General features: G+C 43.3%; 1 long non-coding RNA gene across 1 annotated transcript; it reads left to right on the forward strand.

Annotated features, from left to right (window-relative positions):
- The first annotated feature begins 1,387 nt into the window (after positions 1–1,387).
- LOC311302009 lies at positions 1,388–22,186 on the forward strand. Its single transcript, XR_014629529.1, has 3 exons — positions 1,388–1,453; positions 21,935–22,018; positions 22,100–22,186. It is a non-coding gene; the product is annotated as an uncharacterized lncRNA (long non-coding RNA).
- Positions 22,187–22,614: the final 428 nt, after the last annotated feature.

The raw sequence follows: 22,614 nt of genomic DNA on the forward strand, positions 1-22,614 counted from the left end.
CACTGTAGGTGGCACAAAAACAAACAAAGGAAAAAAAAAGGAAAAACATTAACATTACCTTAACCTTAAAGGGATACTCCACTTTTTTCGGAAATATGCTCATTTTACATCTCCCCCAGAGTTAAACAGTTGAGTTTTACCGTTTTAGAATCCATTCAGCCGAACTCCGGGTCTGACGGTACCACTTTTAGCATAGCTTAGCACAGATCATTGATTCTGATGAGTCCAGTAGCATTTCTTTCAAAATGACCAAAGAGTTTCAATATTTTTCCTATTTAAAACTTGACTCTTCTGTAGTTAAACCGTGTACTAAGATCGACGGAAAATGAAAAGTTGCGATTTTCTAAGCCTATATGACTAGGAACTACTCTCATTCCGGCGTAATAATCAAGGAACTGTGCGGCTGTACCATGAGTGCAGCAGGCGTAATGATATGACGCAGCGCCTGAAAATAGGTCTAATAGGTTAGACAAACTTAGTCCCGGTCACGTTGGAAGAAGTTACCGAGCTGGGGACTATTTTCAGGCATTTTTTTTTTTTTCATTTTAAATAGGAAAAATATTGAAACTCTTTGGTCATTTTGAAAGAAATGCTACTGGACTAATCAGAATCAATGATCTGTGCTAAGCTATGCTAAAAGTGGTACCGTCAGACCCGGAGTTCGGCTGAATGGATTCTAAAACGGTAAAACTCAACTGTTTAACTCTGGGGGAGATGTAAAATGAGCTTATTTCCGAAAAAAGTGGAGTATCCCTTTAACATTAACCCTTATATAGACACTCTGTGACAACACTAGCGCTAACACAACTCGCGTAATGTTGCTTCGAAAAAGGCAACAGTATTTAAAGTATGAAAATATAAAAATATCAGTGAACGGAACAGCAGTCATGGAATCCTATCCAGTCCCCTATATCAGCATAGGATAATTGTATGCAAATATCTAAAAATGTTTTTATTCCAGGGATGATGGTGTTAATCCTTTGATAATAAGAAATGTTACTTGGGCATCAAATCATACTAGAATGATTTCCAAAGAATCATGTGACACTGAAGACTGGAGTAATGATGCTGAACATTCAGCTTTGCGTCCCAGGAATAAATCGCATTTTAAAGTATTTATTTTTATTTGTTATACAATTTTGCCATTTTACTGCATTTTTTATTAAATAAATTGAGTCTTTAGTTAGTTTATATTGTGGAGTATAAATAAGACAAACCGATTTTTTTGTTATAGCAAGATATTTTCTTCTTGCTGTCTAAATACATTTATGTATTTAATATTCTTCAATCGAAGTCTCTCGCGAGAAGTGAATTACGATTTTCTGTTTCAGGGCATGCGATTGGCTGTTCGCTGCTGATGTCACTCTTTCATGTGAGGGCGCACGCGCCTCCGGATCAGGAGAGGAGTCCGAGTCGACGGATAGCGTTGATGAGTGTCATCGTCATGATGAAGGTAACTTAATCATGTGTAACACGACCTGTTAACCAATAGTGTGTCTCGCATAATGACCATCATATATTTTTAGTGCTTGTGTAACTTAATCCGTGCACGCTTGGGTTATCCGGGCCGCTCTCCCCCTCGTGCACACATCGTCCCTACATTGGGCCACTAATGGCGCTTTTCCACTGCATGGGACGGCTCACTTAACACAGTTGACGTAATTCGAAGGAGTGAATGAAAACGATTGAGCGATTTCGGACAGTCGTTGAGTGTGCAATATGGGAGTGATTGTACGTTACACTCGATAACGTCCACTGAGGTTTCGGAAACCAGTGTTGAGTAGAACAGCGCTTCACATTTGTACGTTAACTTTTCTCATCGTCTAACCAGAGGCGTCCAATCTTGCTCCTGTTGAGACTTTGTCCTGAAAAAATCAGCTCCAACCCCAATTAAACACCTGAACCAGCTAATCAAGCTTTTATTAGCTGTGTTGGGGCAAGTTGGAGCTAAACCACCAGAGCCCGTCTACGGAGATCCTGCCCACTCCCTATTAAGCTCTATTGTACCGAATTTTGGTTGTAGTACCACCAGAGTTCCACTGGGGGCGATCGCCATGAGTGCAAAATGAATGGGAGTCAATGGGGCTAGACAGCTAAATTTGTCTCTTTCACCCGATTGCCGTTGAGAAATCTCAGATCTGATTGTAGATTTTGCAAGTTCAACATGGGTTTTAGGTCGAAAGTTGAATGAACGAGTACTTATGTCCTTTCGATTTCTTACAGGTTGAGTTGTTGTTGCCCATAACACGCTAGCATTCTGCTAATGACGACATTTTCAAAGACTTTTTAAAGCAAATAAGTGACTCTAAAAAATCTAACACCCAGCAATGTGTAATTTCTTTGCATCTCCTTTCGAATACAACATTCAAATTACTAGACAAAAAATTATATCCTGAGAAAAGTGGATTTTGAGGGGTATACCGCCATTGACCTCCATTCATTCTGCACTCGTCCTGTGAGCGCCCTCATATGGAATCAGAGTGGAACTGCAACCAGTTCAGAAGCCGGAAGTGTAGTGAGAGTGAAACTTCTCGCCATATTAGACATTCTCTGGCTAAACTCTACGAGACAGCGGCCATTAGGGCTGAGTTTGGACGCCCTGGTCTAAACCAATCAGAGCAGCTTTTTTTCCCCCGCTCAGTGTTGTCGTCACTCACAGCTGTTTTGTGAGGAAAGGAAAAAAAAACATACTGTCTATGAAAAAACAACAGGAGGGTGGTCTTGAATGTTGTTGCCCAGGGCACAGGAAATTGTTAATCTGGCCCTGGATCGGAGGTGTAAGCGCTCACTCCACAGACCAGGTAGGAGAAAATATCAGGGAAACTGAGGCTTGGTAAACTTTCATCAAACTCATAGGGATCGATTCCGCCTATAATCTCTCTTTTTCTTTTTAAGTAGTGTTGTTTGGCTTCCTTATTAAGTTTGTCAGTATACTATATATATATATATATATATATATATATATATATATATATATATAATAGTATATTATAGTATATATAGCCAACTTTTTTTGTCACGGTCCATAACTCTTTCTCTTTCTTTCTCGGTGCTGGTGGAGACCGGCCGGCTACGCTATTACCTTATTCCAAACCGGCTTTTGCGTTGCCTCTAAAATGGCCGCCGTTACCCACAATGCACCATTCCATAACGTCTACGCCCGAGCTCTATGACGACAAACTACAAACAAACTTAAATCCGCTAATAATGAATGAATAAACCAACAGTAGTAAGAACACGTATAATGAATGAACAGATACAAAATATATTTTATAAGTATATAATTATACAGTTAATTGCTAATTACAGGTTATTATTGTGGGAAAATGGATCAAAATGTTGAGGGTAGTGTAGACTGATGAAATAATAAGGTCATCTGATGCAAATTATAACGGTCATCGTGTGTGTGTATATATAGCCTAAGGTCACGTGACATTCATTCAATTTTATTTATTTATTCTGAGCTAGATACAGGAAATCCAATGTGCTCATGATTAGAGCGTTTATTAATTTTGCTTAATTTTAATATATTGCTTAGTAAAGAATTAAATTAAATTGTTTTATTTTTGTCCTTGCTTATAGATGAGGTTGACAGAAGTTAGCCACTTTTGTTTCAACAGAGGATGAAATGTGTCGTTATCTTTTAGTGTTGAGTGACGTAATATCCCTTTCAAGTGGAAGCGTGGAATAGGGTTGTGCCGATGGACGGTGATGGCTGACCGACATCACGATGGAGAGCCACCATCGTGATGCCACGCCCCCCACCCTGTCAGACCAGCCCAGTCTCATTTAGGGGACATCGCCCAACCCTAGCGTGGAAGCGACGTGAGATTGAATGCATTGAAAAGCCTTTTCAACCTCATAGTACCATTATTTCTGTGATACAATAGTTCAAATTATCATAGAAGTACTGGGATAAAAGTAAAATATAAACACTGATCATAGGCGGAGTTTGACATTCGAGCCGGAGGGGCAAAAAAAATAAAACTCATTGTAGCAGCTGGGACCTGCATGGCCTATCAATTGGGGAACTCAGCACTAGCACATATGGACAAAACAAACATGCTAAATAAACACATAATTATTTTTTACCCAAGAAAAAGTACAACAATACAATCATATTTGTAAACAGGTAGAACTTTGCATAAACAGCCTCTTGACTTCGCATCGCATCTTCGTTCGGACACAATTAGGATCAATGAAATGTGGACCACTGATAAAATATTATCTTCAACCAAAACGAAAAGATTTTTAAAGTTTTTCTTTCCTTTTTTCAAAACACATTGTGGCAATGAGAGTGATTAAAAAACAAGTTATATTTCGCATTTTGTTGTACTTCATGAAACATTTAAAACATTTTGAGACACGGGAAAAATGACCAGTCACACAATACTCTCCACTTTTGAAACATATTGAACAGCATATTGAAAGCAGTGTGTTGAGTTTCTCCAGCTTAAGCAGTTATTTGGCAGAGAAATAAAACTTACAGACCTAGACATTGTCCAGACTAGTGCAACAGTCATTTTAGTTTTTTGCGTCCTGCATATGTGTCGATAATGGTCTCAGGTGAGAGCTCGGCCGTAAAGTCACTTTCGATGTGAAGGATCGCAAGAGAAGAGAACCTGGCTGCTCCCATCGTCAACCGCAGCCAGTTCCTTATCCTCCTCATCGCAGAGAAGCTCCTCTCAGAGGTAGATGATCCAATCGGCAGAGTGAGCGATAACTGTAAAAGTTGATAGAGATTTGGGTAGGTTGTTTTTTTTACAGCTTTTTTAAGATGCTCAATTGAAATTGGTGCGTTAGCAGAGGCTTTGACAAGCTTCATCTCGGCTGCAACAAGAAGGGGGTTAACTTTTAGTGCCAGAGGAGTGTATTTTTGTAATAGTGGATCAATTCCATTTTCGTCGCATGTCAAAACTGCGGCACACGCGCGTGCAAGCTCCATGGGCTCATTGATGAGAGTGTCCAGCACGGGGAAATATAGTTTCTGCTGATAGCCAGGACTCTCTGCTGTTTCTTCGTGGGTTGTTTCCCTTTGCCCTAAAGTACTGGTAATCAAGAAACCATCAAGGGAGGTGGGCGGATTTTCATTTTGGGTGCGGCGGGGCCTGCGGAGACGTGAATCTGACGATCAGTGTTTTCTTCGGGCACGGCAATGTTGTTGTCCAGGCAGAACTGTTTGACTGACTTCCACACATGGCTCCAGGAGTCTGTCTGCCTTTTAGACACGAAGTGTGCTTTCAGGCTGTCAGTAAGGGCTGCAGCTTCGGACAGTGTGCAGTTGGATGACTGTAGTGCCTTGTGCGTAACGTGGATCACACGCAGTAGCTCCTCAAACACAACAAGGCTTGTAATGAATGACATTTTCGACATGAAGTCATGGATACCACTGGCTTGCGCTGACCACTTCTCTCCCTCTTCACTAATTTCTCTCAAACACTCCATAATCGCAGAGTAGTGACTTTTCACTGATTTCACACATCTCCACTTGCATGCCCATCTCGTGTCACTGGGCTGAACTACTTCAGTTACTTTCACGTTCAAGGATTTTTGGAGTTCAATAAATCTCTGGTGGTTTGACGGTTCTGAAAACAGTGAATACACATTGTCAATAATGCTCAGGAATGATTTCACACTTCGGTTCACGGAACAGCACTCCACAAGCACTACATTTAATTTGTGCGCTAAGCAGTGTATGTAGGCTGCGTATGGGTGAGTCTCTTTGATGCGCTGCTGCACACCAGACACATGACCTGACATGACAGACGCACCGTCATAACTCTGTGCCACAATCGGGATGTTTTTAAAGGCACACCGTGTAACTTTTCAACCTTCATAATATATTTCCAAGACCCTTGTGATGGTACATCGACTTACAATAGGTTGAATGACACGTCTGCCATAGCCTGACGGGGTCTGTATCGCTTTTACTGGCACTATGTAACTTCGGGGTTCGGGTAGTAACCCGAGCACAAAAAGAACTACAAAATTCGACTGCTTTACGGCATACGTCACTTCCCCCACCACTTCCTCAAATCTGGACGTGAGAGGCCAACCAGCGTTTGTTTTCGGCTTTTGTGCGTAAGTTTTTGTCATGGGGGCTGTTTACACCTGGCCACTTCATGCGTTTTCTCAGATCGGATAGCTATCCGATCGTGAAAAGACCAGGTGTAAATGCCCTCCGAAACGCATTCAAGACGGATTTGAATCCGATCGCTCAAACCACTTCAGGAGGAGCTCTGAGACGCATTCCAGACGAAACTGGACAAGTGTAAATGCATCTGGTTGTTGAAACCACATATGTAAATTGTACTCCTCCCAAAAATGCTAAAAAAAGAATAATAAATAAACGTGTGAAAGCGTGTTATAGGCTATGTAATGTAATAGCCAGATATGACGACGCTACTGGAATACGCATCACCGCTGATGAGAAGCTGAGCATCTATTCATCAAGCCAACGTGCAAACTATCGCAAATCAAAGTGAAAGTAAGTCGCAGACGCTTAACACACAATCATCATCATCATTAAAAGAAAAGAAACGAAATGATCTTACCAGGGGTCTCATTTATAAAGCGTGCGTACGCACAAAACGGGGCTGGAAACGTACGTACGCCAGTTCCCACGCAAAGGTTGTGATCTATAAAAAACAAACTTGACGGGAGAATGTGCGCACCTTTAAGCAAACTTTGAGCCGTGCGTACGCACATTCTGGAGACAAAGGGAATTGGCGACACCGATGGTGAGCTGGAGTTAAATGTCTTTTTGGTCACTTTTAGACAGAAAATCTAAAGAAAATTTAACATATACAGAAAGATAATACAAATATAATTTCACTCACCAAGCCTGTCACTTGAAGCAAATATCCATCCCTTCTTAAATGTCCGCGCCAGCGAGCGCACTGAGCAGTTTAGTGGAACTGACGCAAATAACAGTTTAAATAAATAAAATATTGATTTAAACTATGTTTTACTTCTGATATAAACATTTAGATTAAATATGCCATTCAAATTAATGGAGTTAAGCACTTAAACATGAAATCATTACTGAGAAGTTACAACATTTTTATATTCAAATTCAGTCAATAGAAATATTTGTTGTGGATGCGATGCTTTTGAACACTTTTCCTGTGGCGTGCTGTGCTTTAATGTTTAACCACAGAGAGAACTGCTTATCATGATAATACCAGACTGTCTGAGAAAATAGTTTAGTGCAAATAATGCCCAAGGCCTATCTATTTCCATTAAAAATATCAATTAAAAATACAATTCGGCCAGTGGAAAAGATTGAGAAAAACTTTCTCTGAAATGTATTTTACACTATTTGATTTATGTATTCAAAAACAAGGCAAGGATAGGCAACTACTTGATTTTTATTAATGTAATGTGTCTTGTACCGTTAAACGTTATCACGTGGATGAATAATCATATGCAAATTATATGCAGATGAGGGTATGCATAGTAAAACTAGGCGTTGTAAGCTCCATATATGGTTATGTCGGGGTGGAGACGCATGTGCGCACAATCTTCCGCTGACTGGGATTTATAAAGTGAATTCTGTGCAGGTTCTGGCGTACGCACGGTTTTATAAATCCGAATATTTTTTTGCGTACGCCATTTTTGGCTTTCGGGCGCACGTACACTTTTAGTAAGGTTCCTACGCACAGTTTTATAAATGAGACCCCAGGGCTGTTGCCGCTCTCTTTTATTGCGGTCTTTGATTTAGAAATTTTAGCTGATGATCAATAAAATGCAGCTCATATCTGTTGCTTTCGGTGACGTGCACTCCATTAAATCTGCATATAGCTCGGGAATTGAAGATCGGATTTAAATCACACATTTCTGTGACCAGGTGTAAATGAAATCGTTTTGATAAATCAGATAGCTATCCGATCTGAGAAAACGCATGAAGTGGCCAGTAAATAAATCTCTTATTTGTAAACTTGTTCGCATCCTATGTTGTATGTTGTTGCGCTTGCTTGTAGTTTGTCATTTTTTTACATGCTGTTCATTCATCCATTGCTGATAATTTGACCAGTCCAATAATTTCCACATATGTCTAGCTAGCTTTCGATTATCAGAGCTGTTAACAGACTTGCTAACAAACACTCGTTTCTCTTACGTGTTTTTTGCGTTATGTTTTATTGCCTAGCTTGCCTCACGAACTAGTTTGCCAGCTGAACTCAGGTGTTGTGAGGTGTATTTATCACGTAGTCCTGAGGGATATCAGACGACGCTGTTGACGTTGATTCCTGCGATTATCATGAGAACAGTTTTCAGTATCTCACATAATTATCAGGACATAAATAAGCCTAACGTCTTCGGAGTGTATCTGTGCCTGTTCCATGCCCGACGCAGGTACCGGTGTGCAGGGTGGGAGGTGGGGGGGTGGAGGGGTATTTACGACAGTGCAAGTATTCCACAGCGACTCTAGGGGTCGCTGTTTGACAAACACAATTTCTACACAGTGTGCCTTTAACACCACACATATCAAGCCCTTTGTAGATGGCCTCCACAATCCCAGCTGCGTTGCGAGATGCAGAACAGTCCATGAAACACAAAAAAACGCTCCTTGATTTCCAATTCCTCGGCATATCGTATGCACACTGACAGCTGCTCAGTTTTGGAGGACCTAGCCTCGTCCGCAATTATGGAGAAAAATCCAGTTTCCTGCACCTTTTCAGCAATGTTGTCGTAAAGCAAGAGGAAATTGCCACGCGATTCTGATTCTTCTCCCTCCTTGTGTCCACGAAAGGGCAATCCAAGTTTAGACAGTAGCCTCACAACATCAACTACTTTGCATAGATAACCTCTGTTCTTTTCTACTGTAGTTTTATGGCTTTCAGAAAGTTTAGCTGCAATAGATCCATTTGAGGATGAGCTGGTGGCTTGGAAGTCAGTGTTTCCCCTACCATTATATAAGGGGGGCGCCCCGCCCTCCTAACGGCTCCCCCCGCCCCCCTTGGAGGTCAAGTAAATTTGATTTGATTTTCTTTATAGCGACAGATTACAATTTGTTATTTTATAAAAAAAAAACCTAAATGGCCCTTAAGTAATATGTTATTTATCTTATTTCCACGATGGCATGTCTTTTCTGTCTGTGTTTACAATTATCCCAATGAGTGCGCACACTCACACACAAACAAACACTTGCGTCACATACAGTTGAGCACTAGCGGACAGAGAGCGCGCGGTTGGAAATGTGTCGCTGAACTGAAGATGGCAACACTCTCTACTGCGAGTAGCAGCCGGAGTAGCTCTCCTGCTCCAAGTCTAACGCCCGTTTCACATATATTTCGTTTGCGGTGAGTATTTTTTTTTCCGTACCCATGTTAACAGAGCTTTCACACTGCACGAGGATGCAGTCCGTCGATGATCGATCTGTTCCAGTTGCGGTGCGTATACAGCAGTGCAGAGATCGTTTCTGCACCGAGTCTATTTCTGCTGTGCTGCAAACGCTGAATTAAAGTGACAGCGCATGTTTCGTGGTCAAAATGAACACCGATTGACCTGAAAATGTAGTAATTTCACCATAAGTGCGATTAATTAAATAAAATGTAGTAATCTCACCATAAATTTATTTAATTAATTACTACCTTTTTCACTTTAAGACTGAGTTAAAGCAAGGAAAACTACAATTTACCTCAACAAGGCGACATAATGAACAACACTCGTCTTATTCGTGGAGGTGGAAAAACAAGTTCTTTGTGACATGCAAGATTTATTGTATTAAAATTTAAATACAAAAGATTTTAATATAAGTACATGGTTAAATATTTTACCACTTGCTTGAGCAACTTAATATATAATTATATAGAAGTAATGTATTGAATAATACATTGTTTAAATTGTGTTTACGTGAACGCGCGTTCACAGCAGTGGTGCGTCTGACAGGATTATTCTCTCCAATAAATGCATCATAGAAATAAAAACTTCTCATAAAAAAGCCCATTTAAAAATTATATATATATTGGTTAGTATTTATAAATCTTTTTTTAGTTGTTAGTTAAAAAATAAAACTATTTAAGCTCTGGTCCATTAATATTAACAAATACTTCTATAAATTTAACAAAGGTTATTTGCAAAAGTCAATTTTAAAAAGATTTAAATATGTTTATTTATTTTTTTAAAGAGATATCTTATGTTAACATTTTTTAACTTTTACAAACCATTACCCTCCCAGACAACCAATTTATGTGACAGACAGATAGATAGATAGATAGAGATAGATAGATAGCGTCTGTGTCAATTTTCCCCAAACCAACCAACCCCCCCCCCCCCCCCCCCCCCCCAAACCTGTAAACCTAGGGGAAACACTGGAAGTTATTCCACTTAATCATACAGTTCAGATGGGCCTGGCTTTTCCCATGTTTCTCTAGTTTACTGCTCAGATTTTTCCAGTCACTCATGCCCTTTCTAAATGCGTCCTCAATGCAGCTTTCAGTCTGGAAATGGCGACAAGCAAAACAGTAGACTGAATCACTTCTAACGGAATACTCAAGCCAAGAGTAATTCTTGTAGAAGTAAGTGGAAAACGATCGTTTTGTACTTCCAAAACATTTTGAGGGGAATTGGGGCAGAGCAGGTTGCTTGGGACAGCCGTGTTTTTCTCCAAGACCATCTTTGTTGGTGTTACCTGCAGCTAGCGCATCTGTGGCCGTGGAGTGAACGTCAGGACTGCTAACGGTTGCTGCTGCTGCTGATCCAGAGCTGCTCGGTGTTCCCTCCAATTTCACAGCAGTGTCTGTTTGCATATCGTCATCATCGGTTACTGTTGTTTGTGTTGTATCCTTAGATCCCGATGACTGACTATTTGTGTCATTTGGAGCTCGACGTTTTAAATATCTCCTTATGTCCATATTTTGGTGTAACGAGTCCAACCAGATAACTACAACGCTATTACATGCTAGCTGAGAATCGCTGGACTTACGTTAGCCTGTCACTTGTCACATGACCCAGAGCCCTGAATTCTTTTTTCTTTTTTTTACTAAAGCAGTATATGAAATCAGATGTATTACCTTCCACCATTTAGTTGTTTTGTGTTAATATGTGTTAATATATAATATATATATATTTTTTAAACGATGCAATTTTTTGTTGTTGAAAAAATGCAATTACCCGCTTCAGCCAACAGGGGGGGCAATGCTCCCCGCAAACTCCGCGCCTGACACTGATGTCTACGATAGCGATCAAAATAGAGTAAATCAGCATACATCAGCATATAGAGTAACGCATTTATCGATTACATTGTTTCGCCACTAAGGGGCTGTTTACACCTAACCCGAAAGTGTTTGTAGTTAGTTTCCACCTCTGTTAAATTATTATGAATATTAAAAATGAAGTTCCTAAATTGAATTTATGGAAGCATTAAGCCATGGAAGGTCATGTGTACTAGTGACTTAACCCTTTGTTTTAATACTTTTTATTTACAGTGTATTTTATTCTGCTTACCTGACTCGCGCAGAACTCCTGTCCATTTTGGCTGTGGTGCCTCCATCAGCGACTGGTCTTTGTATGGAGCCACCGTGAGAGGCCATCATTTTGCTATAGATCTTGTCTTTTCTCCCACAAACTTCACTATCAGGTACTTTATTATTTTTTTGTTGCTGCATGTATTTAATCTACAGATTAAAAAATCTTGCAGTTCAAAAACGCTTCCGCTACGTCATACATGGATGTGCTTTTGTTGGTTTCAACCATGTAAGCATTAAGATGATAATTTAATTATGATCCAACACTAGCCTTGAGTACCTTACTGCTTTTATATAACAGTTACCACACAATACATTTATTAACGCCGAAAAATATGTATCTGTGCAATTTTCATGAAGTAAAATCTATAAAAGCCGCTGGAAATAATAGTCCCTGACCGCAAACAGCAACAGAAGTTACATACATTATTTTAGCAAAAACTATCTTTTATGAGTGAGTCAGTCAGTAAAGAAAACTTCTACATTGAAATAGGGCTGAAAGCTGTATCACGATATAAGTGTTTCATATCGGTCGATTATCGATAATTATTAATATTTTTTATGACCTATTTAAAATAAGGACCAGGAGACACATATTACATTTAAACATTTTTTATTTTAAACTTAACCTTCCTCTGATTATAATCCCCTCAGTTATAAAGGCAGAAATGTCAACACAACCATGGAAAACACTCAAATAATTAAAATGTAAACATAAGTCTAAAATCACAATGAACACTTAACAATTATCTCTTTACATTAAAGGTGCAAAATTAAAGAATACGTAAGAAATGCTTAATAAAGTGTAATAAAATAGTGCAAAGTGTTAAATATAAACATAGAAAAACCGACGACGGTCTTGCATAATTTGCAGACGACATTGGTCTGACTTTACCTGTTTTATCAACAATCGCTGCGCTCACTTTCCACTGATCACTCCACGGCGGTTGTTAAGGTCCTTCACACTGGACTATAAGTGAACATAAGACGAATAATTCGCCCGATGGTTTTATCTGTTGATTAGCTGTTTGTGTAATGAGTGCTTGTGAACGCGCAAATGTGCTGCGGCGAAAAAACGACTTTTATTTTTTTCGCTTCAATGTCGATTTATTTGTACTTTTGCGGCGACGGGAAAGGCTTCAGCCAATCACATACTACAAGGACAACGATTGTGTGGCGTAGCATTGCCAACCAACTCGGTTCTCACGACTGTGAGAATGTTGTGTGATAGTTTTAGTCGTTGTATAGTCCTGTGCTGTGTAGGCTAGCAGGCTAAACTACATCTGGGATAGAAAGCTAACACTATTATCGTCAAAGATAGAGACAAGAGACCGTGTTTACTTTGAAAATGTAACAAAATGTAGTGAGACTATTTAGGGCTGCTTTTAGTATGCCATATATTCTTCGTGTGATATCTACAGTTTCTAGTCGAATGATTTTAATTTGTTACTTCGTGTGTTACATGTAATGTGTATTGACATTACAAAACGCACTGTGTTTAGTTGAAGACGCAAAAAAAACTGGAAAAACCTCAGGGACACCTGTGTGAGAAACAGGAGAGAGGAAACTAAAAGTGGACATTAGCACAGTGGTTCCCAAACCTGTCCTGAAGGCACCCCAACACTGCATGTTTTCTTTGTCTCCCTCAACTCATCAGCTCATTATCTCATGGACAGGTTTGGGAACCACTGCATTAGCATATACTCCCCTTCAGACTCTCTGTTCTTTAAGATTGGGTGCTCCCAAAACCTTCTTTTCTGTCTTTTAAAGAAAATGAAAAGCTCGTCTTCACTGGATGATGATGATGATGATGATGATGATGAAGTGTCCATGTTTTCTCAGCTGTCGGCGCGAAAGTTTTGGAAAGTTGAAGCTCTGAACGTCACAGACGTCGCAAATTCGCGACGCAGATAGATGTGAATGGTTTTGACGCGAACTATTCGCACGCAAACTATTAGCTTTTTCGTTTCGCATTTTCGTTACGCGTCCAGTGTGAAAGAGCCTTTACTGAAGAAGTTTTGGAGCTCAATCATGTGGAAGATTGCCTATGTTAAGCATTATTGTGATATGCAAGTAATAATTAAAGTTGCTGCAAATGAACTACATTTTATTGAAATCAGAGCAACAATGACATGACAACAATGACAACAATCTCAAAAAAAGCACAAAGTTTTCAACAATCCCTCATTTCTGATGCTCAGGCCATCCTTAAAAATATTCTTGTTTGCCGTAACCCGACCGACCCTGTCAATTTAGTACCGACCCAATTATTATTATTTTTTCCCTTTCAGTCCGACCGACTTGCCGGTTGATTTTTTTTTAACTCTTCAAACAACTAATACAAATGCAATAAAATAATATTAGTTATTAAGTATTGTGAATATAAATTGCCTAGACCTACATACAAACATAAGCTACGTTCTTTCTTTTAAATAAAAACCCGTGGCGCATCATCTATGATTATGTTTACACCATTGGTTAACCGTTAACGCATGTCACACTACTGCCTGCAAGCTAAGTTTGCTTCGTTTCATTCACTGTCAATGGTTCGCGCTTGGTAATGATGGCTTTACTCTAAAGATTATTTAATTTTTATATGTTGTTGAATATGGTTTATTAAAAAATAAACATGCGAGAGCGTGTTATAGGCTATATGTCATGTTTTAGTCAGATATGACGACGCTACTGCAACACGCATTGCCGCAGATGAGAAGCTGAGCATCAACGTGCAAACTATCGCAAATCAAAGTGAAAGTAAGTCGCTGACGCTTAACACACAATCATCATCATTAAATGTAAAGAAACGAAATGATCTTACCAGGGCTGTTTCCGCTTTCTCTTATTGCGGGCTTTGATTCAGAAATTTTAGCTGATGATCAATAAAATAATGTAGTCATAACTGTTGCTTTCGGTGACGTGCACTCCATTAAATCTACATATAGCGGTAATTGAAGATCGGATTTATATCCGCAAAAAAACAACACACATTTAGCCTATGTAACCAGGTGTAAATGGAATCGTTTTGATAAATCAGATTGCAATCCGATCTGAGAAAACGCATGAAGTGGCCTGGTGTAAACAGCCCTTAGACATAGGTGAAAAATGTCATCCCACCCCCCCACCGACCCTGATTTTTTTTTTTTTAAATGAAAAAATATATACTTTTTTATATTATTTTTTTTATATATAAAAAAATATAGACCGACCTACCTACCCTTTTTTTTCTTTTTTTTTTGCTGTTACTGCAAACCAAAATATTTTTAAGGATGGCCTCAGCAGCCAGTGTTGACTTTGTGCAGTCTGGAGAGATCCGTCGCTGATCTTCCACCACATGAAGGAGAAACTGCAATTGTTCTTCAGAGTGTGTGAGATAGCCATTGCATTCTTGAATCAGAGCCACTCCTCTCTCGGCGTGATCATTCCGGTTAAGACGAACAAAAAATATTCATGTTGACTCAATTAAAAAAAAATTACATTTAATGAAATTAAGCTGGAATCATTTCTATGAAGGGTTGTGTCGTATATGCTCATTTTAATTAATGAAATTGAACAAAGAGCTAAAATAAATTTTTTGAGTGTACTTTCATTGCATGGTTGCCTGTGCCTCCTGATAATCTGCTTGATTCGGCCAAAGTTCCGGGTCAGTTTCAAGGAACGTAATGTAATTTTTTGAACCAAAAAATGTGCTCTAAACCCAAACAATAACCAAGGTGATCATCAATAGAAATATGTATTGATTCCACCAGGAAAGGTAAATCTGCTAAACCGGGTCATGGATGGATTAATATGGATTTAGTTTCTACAATAAGTAAACTGAGATATGCATCTAAAATACATATTTAGGAATATATGGTGCATTAGATGCTTTTATGGAGATTTTTTTGGGATTTTACTAGCCAGGTACAATACCAATTCAAATGATCTGTTTTTACGAAAATCATCAAAATCTCAGAAAGTTTAAAGCTATTGAGCTGCCAGTAATTATTATGTTACTGCCATAAAAATTGGCATGCTGTATTTTCTTATATAAAGGAACAATTTGAAGGGTTAAGAGCATGACAATTGGATACTTTAAAAATAAGGACCACCCTATTGTACATATATCTGATTAAAATTGAAAATTGAGATTGTTTTTATTAATCTGATCGGGTGGGCCACCGGTCAAACCCATAAATCCGTGCCTGCTTGAGACGTGTTTCTCCAGTGTATAACTTACATTTGATGGTTGTGTGTTGATGGGAGTGCAGTAATTCAGACTAAAACATAAGTTTCTCTTACGAGAGATACTCTCGTACTGCGTAGAATACGCTAGGGGAAAATCCTTTTCCACGAGAATACTGAAGCCAAAAAATTATCCTTTAATTTTGTATTAATGTAAAACGCGTTGCGGCAGCATACAGACATAGGCGAGGCAGCTCGCGCGCCTATTGGCTGGTCTGCTGGCAACTGCTTAAGCCTATCGAGCGAGACCTAGAGTGACGTCAGACCCAATGAGGGCGCTCTGCATCACGTCCCGCCGAGACGGGCGTGGCTTAGGTCTATAAATACCGCTCGCAGGCATTATTTCTCAGATTTTTCATCCTTCAGCGAAGCAACTCACATCGCTGGATCCGAGAAGAAGCCGCGCTGTTGAAGAAGCACCTCAGCGGGACGAGTCGACGAAGCTGCTGGCCGCGCCGCCTTCATCGCCTTCCTGCTGCGCTATCCAGCGCCCATATCCTTTACTGCACTGTGTGTGTGTGTTCGCCGGCGCGACTCACACTGTCTAAAAGAGCTGCGTCTTTTTCAAGATGCCTGCTTGTGGCTCGTGCAAAGCCACACTCAGCGACGGGGACCGCCATGTCATCTGCGCTTCCTGCCTGGGTCAAGAACATGCAGCTCTCGCGCTCGCTGATGGCGGCTGCCATCACTGCGAGCTGTTGCCATTAGCGACTCTGAGGACTCGCTTGGCACTGTTCAACGAGACTGCGCCCACACCTGCTGTTGTGCCGCGCCGTAAAAAGCGCCGCGCTCAGCGAATCCCGGAGCCCTCTCTCAGCCGTCAAAGCTCGCCGGTGCGCCCGCCTGCTTCTCCGGTTTCATCAGCTTCACTTCCGGACGGACAGCGGCCGCGGTCTGCCGCCGCTTCTGTCGATGACGCTGATGAGATCGACGCGCTGCTACGAGAGGGGGATTCCTGCTCTCTCATAGCATCAGGCAGTGAGGATTGGGCGAGCTCTGAGGATCCCGCCCCCCCTGCCCGTGCTTCTACGGGAAAGAGAGCGAGCATTGAGGCGGAGCTCATGCGCGTGCTCACTCAGGCCACGGCGAGCCTCGGCCTCGAGTGGATTACGCCTGAGCAGCCTGCTCACAACCGGCTGGACGGCTACTTCCTGCCTGGGGAGCGCGTTTCACCTGCATCCAAGCCAGCGCCTTTTCTTCCTGAGCTTCATGAAGAAGTCGCTAAGTCTTGGGGCTCCCCTTTTTCGGCCAGGACACGATCCTCTGTCTCTTTGGCGTTCTCCGCTGTCGACGACGCAAAGAACAGAGGCTACCACTCCCTACCGCCGGTCGAAGAGGCTATTGCAGCGCACTTATGCCCGCCCTCTGCTGGACGGCGTGCTAAGATGGCGCTGCCCTCAAAAGCCTGCCGCACGACGTCAGCCCTGCTCCGCCGCGCTTTCTCCGCCGCCGGGCAGGCCGCGTCAGCGTTGCACACCATGGCCACGCTCCAGATATACCAGGCCGATCTCCTCCGCCAGCTGGACGAGAGAGGACCTGACGCAATCTGCGTGCCGGACTTGAGGAGCGCTACAGACTTCGCTCTTCGCGCCACCAAGTCAGCAGCACAGGCCATTGGACGGAGCATGGCCTCGCTCACCGTGTCTGAGAGACATCTGTGGCTTACGCTCTCTGACATGACTGAGTCAGAGCGCACCGCGTTCCTCGACGAGCCGCTTTCCCCTGCCGGCCTCTTCGGAACCTCGGTCAAAGATTTCGCCGATAGGTTCGCTGAGGTGCAGAAAGCGACCCAGGCCATGAAGCACTTCCTCCCGAAGCGCTCCGGTTCTGCAGCAGGCCGTGCGAAACCGTCTGCTCAGAGCTCACAGCCTAAGCCTCCGCCCGCCGCCTCCTCTTCTCAACGCCGCCAAACCCAGAGCTCGAGACCGCGCTCTCGCTCATCCGGCCGCCGCCCCGCCCCGCGTGGCCCGCGGCAGAAGAGTGCGTTGAAGCCCCGAAATCGTCCTAGCACGCCTAGGAAAGCGACGGTGTCCAAGTCCCGCTGCGGCCGGACTTCCACCAAAGCTTGCCGCTCGTCCAGTTCCAGGAAATGTGACTGGTCCAGCGTATTTAGCAGCCAACAAGCCGGTTCCATTACCCGCTTGCCTGCACACAAAAGCCGTTTTTACGGCTACCCAGATAAATCCCTTAAAGAGTGTATTTTCTGGTGTCCCGGCCACGGCCGACGGTGTTTCATGTGTAGAAAAAATGCCCACTACTCAGTGCCCATTCCTACACACAAGCACAGCCCTTCACACAGGGCCCGCGCACATAAAATCGACTCAGATCGATTGCGCTTCAAATGTAGCAAAAGTGCCCACTACCCAGTGCCCACAAACGCTACTTCCCACATGTCTCACGGTCCCTGTAAATACAGGACCAGTATGCATATGCTCTGCTCACGCGAGCAATGCTGTAAAGGTGGTGTATGTGCCCGCTGCTCTGCGCCCACGCCCACACACAGACATGAAACTAGCCCAGCCCTCCTCCTCTCAGCTAAACACTGCGGAGGAGTCGAGCGCGGGCATTCTGCCCGCTGTTATCAGCGCGCCCCCTGCCTCAGATGTCATGAGCGCGACGCTTATGTCTCAGCACACAAAAGCCGCTGTATCGCGAGCCGATCAGAGCGTGCTTCGCATCCAGCCCCTAGCTACTCGCGCACCTGCGTGGGAAAAGCTTCCCGGGGTTTCGAGATGGGTGCTGAACATCATAAAAGAAGGCTATTCGCTGCAGTTTCGCCGACGCCCTCGCCGCTTCATGGCGCGCGTCGAGACCACGGTAGAATCGAAAGTAGCTCATCTACTTCGAGCCGAGATTTTGAAACTGTTGAGCAAAGGGGCTATAGAACCCCTATCTCAAGCTCAAAGCGAAGGGGGGCTTTACAGCAGATACTTCCTAGTGCCCAAAAAAGACGGGGGTCTCAGACCCATACTAGATCTGCGGCAGCTGAACAGAGCGCTTATGAAGCGCCAGTTCAGGATGCTCACAACCAGAAAAATCCTCGCGCACGTCCGCCAGGGGGACTGGTTTGTGTCAATAGATCTAAAGGACGCGTATTTTCAAATACAGATAGCGTCACGTCACAGGCGATTTTTGAGATTCGCCTTCGAGGGCCAGGCATATCAGTACACAGTCCTGCCTTTCGGCTTGTCCCTGGCACCCCGTACATTTACGAAGTGCATGGACGCAGCGCTCGCACCCCTCAGATTACGGGGCATACGAGTGCTGAACTATCTGGACGACTGGCTGATTCTAGCCCAATCTCACTCAGAGCTCGTAGAGCACAGGACCATTTTACTCGATCACCTCGAGAATCTCGGTCTCGCAGTGAACTGGGAAAAGAGCTCGCTTTTCCCCAGACAGATTATATCTTTTCTGGGAATAGAGCTGAACTCGCTGCTAATGACAGCATGCCTGTCATCTCAGCGCACACTGGACATTCGGCGCGCAGCCGGCTCATTCCGCTGCGGCGCGATAGTCCCTCTCAAAGCCTTTCAAAGGATGCTCGGTCTGATGGCCTCAGCATCTTCAGTTCTCCAGTTGGGCCTTCTGCGCATGCGCCCACTGCAGTTCTGGCTCAGAAAGAGAGTACCACGCACAGCGTGGGCCTCCGGTCGGCTTCGCGTCAAGGTCAATCAAGCATGCATTGCAGCTTTGAAACCTTGGGAGGCAAAAGACTGGTACCAATCAGGTGTAAGCCTGGGGACTTCCTCGAGAGTGATGGTGGTGTCCACGGACGCATCCACCTCGGGATGGGGAGCGCTGCTCGAGGGCAGACCGCTTTTTGGCCAATGGTCAAAGCAGGAGAAGCTCTTACATATCAACTGCCTCGAAATGTTGGCAGTGAGCAAAGCGCTCACGCGCTTTTGTCCCCTCATAAAGGGACACCACGTGCTAATACGTTCAGACAACGTCTCAGTGGTGTCCTACATAAATCGCCAGGGCGGCCTCAGGTCCCTGACTCTGTACAGGCTAACCAGGCGCCTCCTGATATGGGCCCGCAGCAACCTGCTCTCGCTGAGAGCAGCGCACGTGCCAGGGCTCCTAAATATAGGACCAGACAGACTGTCCAGGAACCAGGTTCCGACAGGAGAATGGTCTTTGCACCCACAGACAGTCCAGCTGCTGTGGAAGAAATTCGGCAGAGCGGAAGTAGACCTGTTCGCGTCTCAAGAAAACGCTCACTGTCCAGAATTTTTCTCGAAGAGCAAGGACGCGCTGACCCACGAGTGGCCTCGCCGTCCTCTCTACGCTTTTCCCCCCGTCTCCCTCCTGACTCAGGTGGTAGAACGGGTCAGGGAAGAAGGATGCTCAGTGCTGCTTGTAGCCCCACTTTGGATGAGCCAACCTTGGTTCCCAATTGTGATGCAGTTAGCGAGCACCGCCCCGTGGCCAGTGCCTCTGAGGAGGGATCTCCTCTCTCAAGCCAACGGCTCGATTTGGCATCCTCACCCAGAGCTGTGGTCCCTCCATGTGTGGGCCATCAACGGGTACCCGCTGACCTCCCACAGGGAGTGTTAAACACTATCACACAGGCCAGAGCTCCGTCTACGCGACGTCTCTATGCCTCAAAATGGTCAGTGTTCTCTAGCTGGTGCACAGCTCGTGGTGTGTCACCCCTGCATTGCGGTGTGACGGAGGTTCTCTCCTTCCTACAGGAGCTGTTGGATAAGGGCAGGTCCCCTTCCACGCTCAAAGTCTATGTAGCGGCCATAGCAGTGTTCTCTTCGACCACGCTCGGCCAGTCTATTGGAAGGAACGATTTAGTCATTCGCTTCCTTCGAGGAGCTAAGAGACTGAATCCTCCCAGACCTCCCACAGTCCCTATATGGGACCTTTCTACGGTACTGGAAGCCATGAAAGGTCATCCATTTGAGCCCTTGCAGGAGATTGATCTTAAACACCTGTCTTTCAAGACGGCGTTTCTTCTGGCTCTCGCTTCAGTGAAGCGCATAGGGGACTTACACGCGCTCTCAGTAAGCGCGACGTGCATGGAATTTGGGCCGAATGACTCTAGAGTTATACTCAAACCTAAGCACGGTTATGTTCCTAAATCCCTCAATACACCGTTCAGAGCACAGGTCATTTCCCTGTCTGCCCTGCCGGTCACTGAAGGAAATATGGACGAAAGCTCCCTTTGCCCAGTCAGGGCGTTAAGAGCTTATGTGTCTCGCTCGTCTGTTTTCAGACAGACGGAGCAGCTCTTTGTTTCGTTCAGCGGGCGTTCTAAGGGACTAGCCGCTTCGAAACAGACCCTATCCAGATGGGTAGTGGACGCAATAGCGCTAGCTTACACAACCAAGGGCATGCAGTGCCCGCTGGGTGTCAAAGCGCACTCCACGAGAAGCATGGCTTCATCGTGGGCATGGTCAAGTGGGATTGCCTTGCAAGATATTTGTATGGCGGCAGGCTGGGCCTCTCCGTCTACATTTATAAGGTTTTACAACCTAGAGGTTCCCGCACTACAGGCCAGACTACTGTCGGTCTAGTATGGCCAAAATCTCATAACTGGCGCTGTCAGTTATGCAGCTATTGAGTATTGCAATCCTTGCTCTATGCTGCTATAAGGAAGATAGTGGCTAACCCCCCTCTCTTCCAGGATTCCCTGTGAGTCCCCTGGGTGATTATGTACTGTATGAACTCCGGGCTGTCGCCCTTGAGTCTATGGTATCAGATCCCAGCACGCACGGCGTTTTACAGTAGGTTCCCCTAGCGTATTCTACGCAGTACGAGAGTATCTCTCGTAAGAGAACGTACTGGGTTACTAACGTAACCTCGGTTCTCTCTAGAGAGAGGAACGAGTACTGCGCGAAGCGCCCTCATTGGGTCTGACGTCACTCTAGGTCTCGCTCGATAGGCTTAAGCAGTTGCCAGCAGACCAGCCAATAGGCGCGCGAGCTGCCTCGCCTATGTCTGTATGCTGCCGCAACGCGTTTTACATTAATACAAAATTAAAGGATAATTTTTTGGCTTCAGTATTCTCGTGGAAAAGGATTTTCCCCTAGCGTATTCTACGCAGTACTCGTTCCTCTCTCTAGAGAGAACCGAGGTTACGTTAGTAACCGAGTACGTTTCCTAAAATATTTATTTGAAATGTATGTTTATATTCTACATGTTATTTGATCTGTAACTGTAAAGGGGGTATACATGTAATTACCATGATTGTTACATGTAATACAATGACTAAGTTAATTTACTTCTTTCAGATGAGTGAATGTGTAACACCGTGTCCTAACCAGACTATCACTGCGATGTCGCCACTGGAACAACAGAAAGTATGATCATTTCAGGTATAGTAACTGTATATGTGCTTTATTTAATGTTAAAAGCGTCTGTGTGAGTTTGAACATCATTTTGTTTGTCTTTTATAGCCGTACTGAAAGCAACTCCCCTCAGATCTTAAAGTGAACAAGAACGTTCAAACTGTTTGTTAACAGACGAGTGTATTCTGACAACAAGTGTTTCAGTAACTCTGTATTAGGGGTGGAACGGTACACAGACATCACAGTTAAGTACGAGTTCGGTACAATGGAGGGAAAAGCAAAACAAAAATGTAGAAGGCAATTTTGTTTTATTGTGCATGTCTCAGGCTGGACCACCAAAGGAAAATAAATGTCTTAAGCTTTGTATTTTTTTAAATAAGTTTATTAATAAAGTAAAGGCATAAAACCAGTTTATTTGTAGTGCATTGACAATAGTTTTATATAATTAGTTTATTAATTAAATTATTAAAAAGACGAAAAAGACCTTGAGATATGTTTGGTAATTGTACTCGAATGAATTTAGAATGAATTTGCTATATTTCAGATCAATATAGTAATAATTCTTTTTTAATCAATGTAGAACATGTGACTTCAAAATAAACAGATTAGTGCTCCAGTTTAAA

The sequence above is a fragment of the Rutilus rutilus genome, assembly GCF_951802725.1.
Source record: "Rutilus rutilus genome assembly, chromosome: 13".
Classification (NCBI taxonomy): Eukaryota; Metazoa; Chordata; class Actinopteri; order Cypriniformes; family Leuciscidae; genus Rutilus; species Rutilus rutilus.